Raw genomic sequence first — 7,147 nt, forward strand, 5'->3', positions numbered from 1 at the left:
GGGAGTGATTTTGTCCCTGCAGGGACATTTGGCGATGTCTGGAGGCATTTTTGGTTGTCCTGACTGAGTGGGTGTTGCTGGCATCTAGAGATTGGAGATGTCACTGAATGTCCTACAATGCACAGGACAGCCCTTCACAGCAAAGAATCAACCAGCCCCAAACATCAGTAGTGCCAAGGTCGAGAAGCCCTGATCGAGCACACGGAAAATCTCTTTAAAACCACACTTTGATGGTGTTTTTCTCCTGCTCAAATGGCTGCACATTATCTTTGAGAATTCAAACTCCTTGGCCTTTCACACCTCCCAGAACTTTCCCCTGGGTCCCCTTCCAGCCTCCTCTCACCATTCCCCAGCATGAACCCTCCTGAGCGGCATATGCACCACTCAAGCCCTCTCAGCCCACCCTACTCTGAAAATGCTTCCTTCCAGGTTCATCTCTCAGCCCCAGACCTTGCCTGTCCTTCAAGGAGGCTCCACCTCCTTCCAGAAACTCTCAGTCTCAAGTGGCATCCCTCCCCCCCGCAGCACGCCAGCCACGTGGGTCTCCTCACTATCCCGCTAATACTCGTACAAGCTCTTCCTCACCTCTCTGCTCCTGCCTCACATGATGGCTGCTTCATATCATTTAGGTTTCAGCTTAAGTGCCATCTCCTCAGAAAGACCCCCAGGACTTCCTCTTTGTGCCCCAAGTTCTCCGGCCTCACTCTGGCTCCTTCGTTATTCTCATCACTATAGAGTATCCTGTCTGTTCATATGCTTAACTTACTGCTTTCCTGCCTTTTTTCTCACGCTAGAATGTCCATGCTGGCGACAGGGACCTTGCCCAGCTTGTTCATCAAACCAAGCTTGCTGTGGTTTGAATGTCTCCGCAAGCTCATGTAAGAACTTAACCCCCAATATGGTGGTGAAAGGTGGGGCCTTTAAGAAGTGACTGCATTGCAAGGACTGTGCCCTCATGAGTGGATTGATCCATTCACGGAGTAATGGGTGTGGTTCTGGTGGCTTTATAAGGAGAGCAAGTGAGGAGATTAACTCTCTTGCTCAGCCTGTTCTCACCATGTATTACCTTGAGTTGTTCGTAGAGAGTCACCCCACCAGGAAGGAGGCCCTCACCAGGTGTGTTCCTCACACTTTGGACTTCCCAGCCTCCAAAACTGTAAGAAATAAATTTCATTTCTTTATAAATTACCCAGTTTCAGGTATTCTGTTACAAGCAAAGAAATGGACTAATACACAGCCCTTTCACAATACTGAGAGTCTGACTCAAAAGAAGTGTTCAATAAACATTTGTTAGGTTAATGAATGAATAAACGAGTACCCTAGCTCCTACGCAGGCATTTTGTTATTGAACTCTTGGGGTGTGTCTCTCTCACTCCCAAGAGCAGAGGTGCCCTGCCCCCTAGTACAGCGTTATGCAGTGGGCAGGTATCCAGTAATTATGCATTGGATAAATAAGAGCCTGCCATGAATTTAATATCTACAGAGCTTACATTCTAATATTTCTAGGTTCAGACTCCACAGCGAGCCTGATTCATAGTTAATTCTAAACGGATGATGGTGGAAGTAGGAAGCAGAATTCTGTCTGATTAGGTAAATTACCTGGTAGGTGCTGCACTCTGATGAAGACTTCAAAATTGCTACACTTCTACTGTTTTAAGGCACTATAATACCTCGTTTATTATCTCTGGGCTTTATACTCTCTCAAGGACTAAATATCCATTGGTCTGTTTATCAAAAACTATCCAGTTCCTTGCTCTGCAAAGAGCTGGCAGACAGCCTCTCCACTCAAATTGGATTTTCCTCCCCAGGGGCAGTTGTAAAGGAGAACTGTCACTGTACTTTGAGGGCATTTTGCCATCATTTCCTCCAGTCACCTGTGGCAGGGAGGCTGTTTCTTGATACTTCTTATCTTCTTTCATGGCAGAATTTTTAGCTGGGACAGAGCCACCCAGTGAGAGACCACACTTCCCAGATGTCTTGGTCCTTAGGCACGGCCATGTGTGTGCAGCTTCCCAGTCACACAGTTGAAAGACAAGTGCTTTCCCTTCTTTCCTTCTTGTGGCTTAAATGTGGATGTGGCGGTGTCCAGCATGCAGCTGAGGCAGTGTCTAAAGATGGCAGGACAACAAGGGGGAAGGCAATGGGGTCAACCACAGCACAGCGGCCATGCAACCCTGATGGGTCAGAAGGCTCCACGAGAGAGAATTTTCTGTCTTGTTTAACTGTTATTTGGAGTCTTATTTAAAAAGATGACCATATAGCCTCACGCTTTCCTCCCTTCCCCACTGAGAGTCAGCAGTACCACCTCCATTTTGCCAAAGTGAAGTAAAGAAGGGGCGTGCCCACACTCCTCAGCAAGCTCGGCGCACTCCTCCACGTTGAGCCGGTGTCCTCTAGCACGTCTCCCTCAGCCTCCTCTGCCACCCACGCTCCTCTTCACTGGCCTCTCTTGGCCTTCTCTCGGCTCCAAACTTGATCTTGCCCATGGGCACTAATCAGGCTGCACAACATGATCTGAATATTTTGCAGACATGGCTATTTGGGGATATTTTAATATGGATATTTTGAGAGACCCCAAGCAGGTTATCTCCTACCAGCAATACTTTCTACATTCCGCATGGAACTTGCCCCACTCCGTTTTCTCAGCTTTCCCTGAAGTTTCATCTTCTGGCACCAAGACAGAAGCACAGTTCCTTCCTTCAACCTTATAGATGCCTCCAGAATGTGCAATCTGAGCTTGTGACTGTGGATTGCTTTCAGGTTATTAGAGAACGACTCCTTCTTTGTCACTCCAACATAGTCAAAATACACTTTTGAGCAATGCAGCATAGAAAATGACATGGGACGGTGGGAAGAGCCCAGCACTTGGCCTGAGATGATCTGGGCTCAAATCCCAGCTTCGCCTTTGAGAAGGCCGTCTGCACTCTGAGGATAATAACTCCCATCCCCACTCACAGGGTTATTGTGAAGATCAATGTGATCATTTACATGAAAATGCTTCGCAAACTATGCAGCATTTTATTCTCATGTCAGCTGCTATTTCACAAGTCTTAGCATATTCTGGACTCCAGCTTTCCCTGACACTAATATACAGATTCCTGCTATTCTTTTGTGACACCCTTCACTATGTGCCCCTCCTTCCCTCTTTTGTTTGTGTTCATTTAGATCTGAGCTACACTGGCCTTCCCTCACCACCACGCTGCTTCCTTTAAATGCCTCTCCCTTTTCTTCCTTGTTGTGATTTTCTGTAATGGTACAGATAGGGTGTCATTTTAAGCTTTGCAACCTCCCTGGGACCTTTCAGAGTCATCCTCCAATCCAAATCCTAGACAGTCCCTTATTCCATTTTACCAACTTGGACAATCAGAAAGCTCCTTTCAATCCAGATCAAAATTGTCTCTCTCAGGCTGGTGTCAAGTAAAGATTAGTCTAGTCCTCAGCTTTTCCATGAAATCTATCCCATTTGGTGGTGGCCCTGGAAAAACTATATGCAAGCCCAGGTGGTCAGAGTTCCCCTTGAGGGTTTGATATGGGGGTTCAGAGCCTCCACAGCTATTTACCTGGAAATTCATCCTCACACTGCAAAGTTTTCTTAGCTCTCTCAGACCTTCCCTGAAACAGGCCTAGTCAATCCAAGAAGCCTTGCTCCACCTGGCTTTGCTGGCTGCCATGTCTCTGTTCACCCGCCACCACCACAGAGCACGACCTCAGTCTACCAGGCAGCTTGCAGCATGCTGGGGCAAGCTGGGAGCCAGTTGACACCTGGTCTGGGAGGCAGGTCTTTTCTCCCAGGACCTGCCAGAGACAGCTTTAGCATGAGCTTCCCTTCTTCATCCAGGCAGGCCACTACTGACCCAGCAGCATTAGTGCTCTCTGTGTTCCTAACCATCACAGAGGGCTTTGCATCGAACACAGGAGTCAGAGCAGGGGTGTCATAATCCTCCACTTGCAAAGTTCCAGTGGTTGCCAGATGACATCATTGGTGGGGACTGGGGAGAATTCCTAAGGCAGACAAGCAAGGAGAAGCTGTGGATTAACCAGGAGTTTAAGTACAAACATGTGAAAAGTCAAGCATATGGAAAGGAAATTAGCATCACTTTTTCTCCACTTCAGTTGAAGAGGTCGCTGGGTAACTGCAGTTCAGATGCAGCTTCTTCACTGGAGTGTCTTGCTGCCAGTGACAATGAACAGGGAAGCTGGAGGGAGGGATGACACGCTGGGGTGTTGAGAGGACCAGGGGGCAGCCTCGTGATGCCAGCGGGAACACTATGGAAGCAGCCCCTTCCAAGCTGTGGGCAGCACGCTGGGGACGCAGCACGTCTCAGCTGTGGTCCTTATCCCAGTATCCACAGCTTCCCTCCCTGGCCAAGGCTTTATGGTCCCCGGAAAAACAAACATACCTAAAGAGCAGCCCATTAAAAAGGATGTGGCCCCTGAGCGACGAGCCTAAATACAGCGGAGCTGTGGCTGCAGCCAGCTCTCAGCTTCTGACCTTTGCTTGGCCAAGCGACAGCACCTTTCTCTGGAGTGACTTATGAGGAATCCCAGAGGGTGTGCCTGTGTCTTCAAAGACGGGGAAGCCATTTGGTTACTGTGCAGGAATGCGTCTTTTTTTTTTTTTTTTAGCTTTAATTCATTTTACCCATCCTCCATGGTCATTACCAAATGTCACTGAATCCCCCATGTGAGACAGAAACAACTATTGTTTGCTTGGAACACAGGTTCGTTTATATGCTGGAATATGACACATCTTACAAACAACAAATCGAGAAGCATTCTAAAAAAATAAGCACTGGCAAGAAAGAAAGTGCATCTCTATACTGTCCAAAATACTCAATGGGGAAATACTGTCATTTTCACTTGCTGCCATCAAAGCCATTAATAGATCTCATTTTTTAAATTATGAGTACTTCTTTAAAATGTGTGTCCTTTAGGTTCTGGCAATTAAAGCCAGAGGGTTTTGTTGCTGTTTGGTTATGATTTCAGAACTGTTTAAGGATTTTCTTGGAGTTATTTAAGAAAGTAAAAAAGTGTGTCCTTTTATTTATTTTTTTTTTTTTTTTGGTTTTATGGAAATATTGACCCATCAGGATTTACTTAAATCCTACTTGCTTACGGGCCTCCAAAGACAAAGCTATATCCATGGCAACCACAGGCCACCCAGCAGAAGAGAGAACACATCCAGACACAGAGCATAATAGCTGTGTTTACTGATGACTAAGATCTTGAAAGCACTACTGTACATTCCGACTCCCAGCTCAGGGCAGGACTCCAGCCTGTCCCCATCCTCCAGGTCCAGCATCTATAATCAAAGCCACAGAAAGAGAGAGAAGCCTTTTGCCCGTCCCTTGGCGGCTGCTCCCTGGAGGTGCAGGCAGTAGCACTTCTGGAGGCTTTGGATGGTCCTGCAGGAAATATATGCAGGGAGCTTCTGGAGCCCTCACAGCCCTGGGATTTCCCTGCCCAGCTCCAGCTGTGCACAGCTGCCCTCTGAGGCAGTCCAGCAAGAACAGCCTCCTGCTGAGGCCATGCTCTGGAGACAGGCCCTCAAGCCCTGAGAGGCACAGACAGCAAAAGCAGGCCCTGCTAGAGCACGTTAATGTCAAGTGTTTTGGAATTTGCCCTCTGACCCCTTCTTGCACCAGCATGCCTCGTTCCCTCAGTCTTTTCCACGTGCCAACGAAAACCTGGTGAACACACAAACCCAGGTAAGGAGCTGTGCACAGCAAGTGCCTCCCAGTGTTTCGACGCACAGACACAAAACGAGAACACATACCACTGTCATCAGACCACTCAACACGAACAATCACGCCTGGGACTTGGAAGAGCTCTGGGGCAGTCAGCCCAGCTGTCCCTCTGAAAGTAAGCATGCTCATCAGAGGAAGTACCAGAATGGAAAGAACTCTGGTCCAAAGGGCTTACATTTAAACCCAAAACCTACTGAGCCCTCCATGGGAAGATTTCAGTTGCCCAGGTCTGGGAGGCAGGGGCCGTGGGAGGTGGGGCCAGCAATCCCATCGACATGTGCCTAGACCCCCCAGGGATGCCCAGCCAATGAGAAGGGGCATCCCGATGGTGCTTAAACTGTGAAAGCCACTGCCAAGGGGAGGGCGAGGGGACAAAACCAGGAGCTTCATTTATAGCAGCCTAGGTTTTTATCTGTTTTTTGTCTGCCTTCTACATACATGTTTATTTGAATGTTTCAAAACCTCCACCAGTTAAAACAGTTTGAAAATCACAGCTTGAGAAAGGAAAAGGGGGAGCAGAGTAAGGGAGAGGAAGGAGTAAGAATACTAGCAGCATGCACGCACATTCATTAGACTATTTAATCATCCTCACGTCGACCTTGTCAGGCAGGCATTGCATTTTCCATCTTTACTTATTTATTTATTTATTTATTTATCTGTCTGTCTATCTATCTATCTATCTATCTATCTATCTATCTATCTATCTATCTATCTATCTATCTATCTATCTATCTATCTATCTATCTATCTATCTATCTATCTATCTATCTATCTATCTATCTATTTATTTATTGAGGTGAAGAAACTGGAATTTGAAGAAAATCCAGCATCTCCCCCAAGCTCACACATTGGTAGAGTCATCCCAAGTCATGTGTCAGGGCTCTGATCTCCCCTCCTCACTTTGTTTCTCTATAAAGCTAGTAGCTGTTTGCATATGATTGCAGACAGGAATAAAGGTAACATAAAGAAAGGTAACATGGATTGGGACAGCTCTGCCAAGAAATTCGAAGTATTTGGGGGCTGCTAATATCCCAGCAGGCTCCGGGTTGAAGCAGTTGCTGTGACTGAACCCCCAAGTGCCAGATTTATTCTAAATTCTAAAAGCTCCGTGCTGGACAGTGAGACTCCCTTTCTTGTCATCTGTGCCTGAGGTTGCTTTGTTTTAGATCTTGGTGCTTTAGAGACGGTTAGGCTGCTCCATTTTTTCCCATTACAGAGAGAGAACTTCGTAGAATTGCTAAGAAATGGAACCAGCTGTCTAAGTGCAGGGAATTGTCCACGACGTCCTTGTCAGGGAGGGGGCTGAGCTCAGGTTAGGAGGCCGAGGGAGAGGGATTCGCGACGGGCTCATTCAGAGCCCAGAGCCGTGCGCTGGGCAGCCACTCACCATGAGGAACCAG

Source organism: Galeopterus variegatus, unplaced genomic scaffold (genome assembly GCF_000696425.1).
Source record: "Galeopterus variegatus unplaced genomic scaffold, G_variegatus-3.0.2 Scaffold5451, whole genome shotgun sequence".
Classification (NCBI taxonomy): domain Eukaryota; kingdom Metazoa; phylum Chordata; class Mammalia; order Dermoptera; family Cynocephalidae; genus Galeopterus; species Galeopterus variegatus.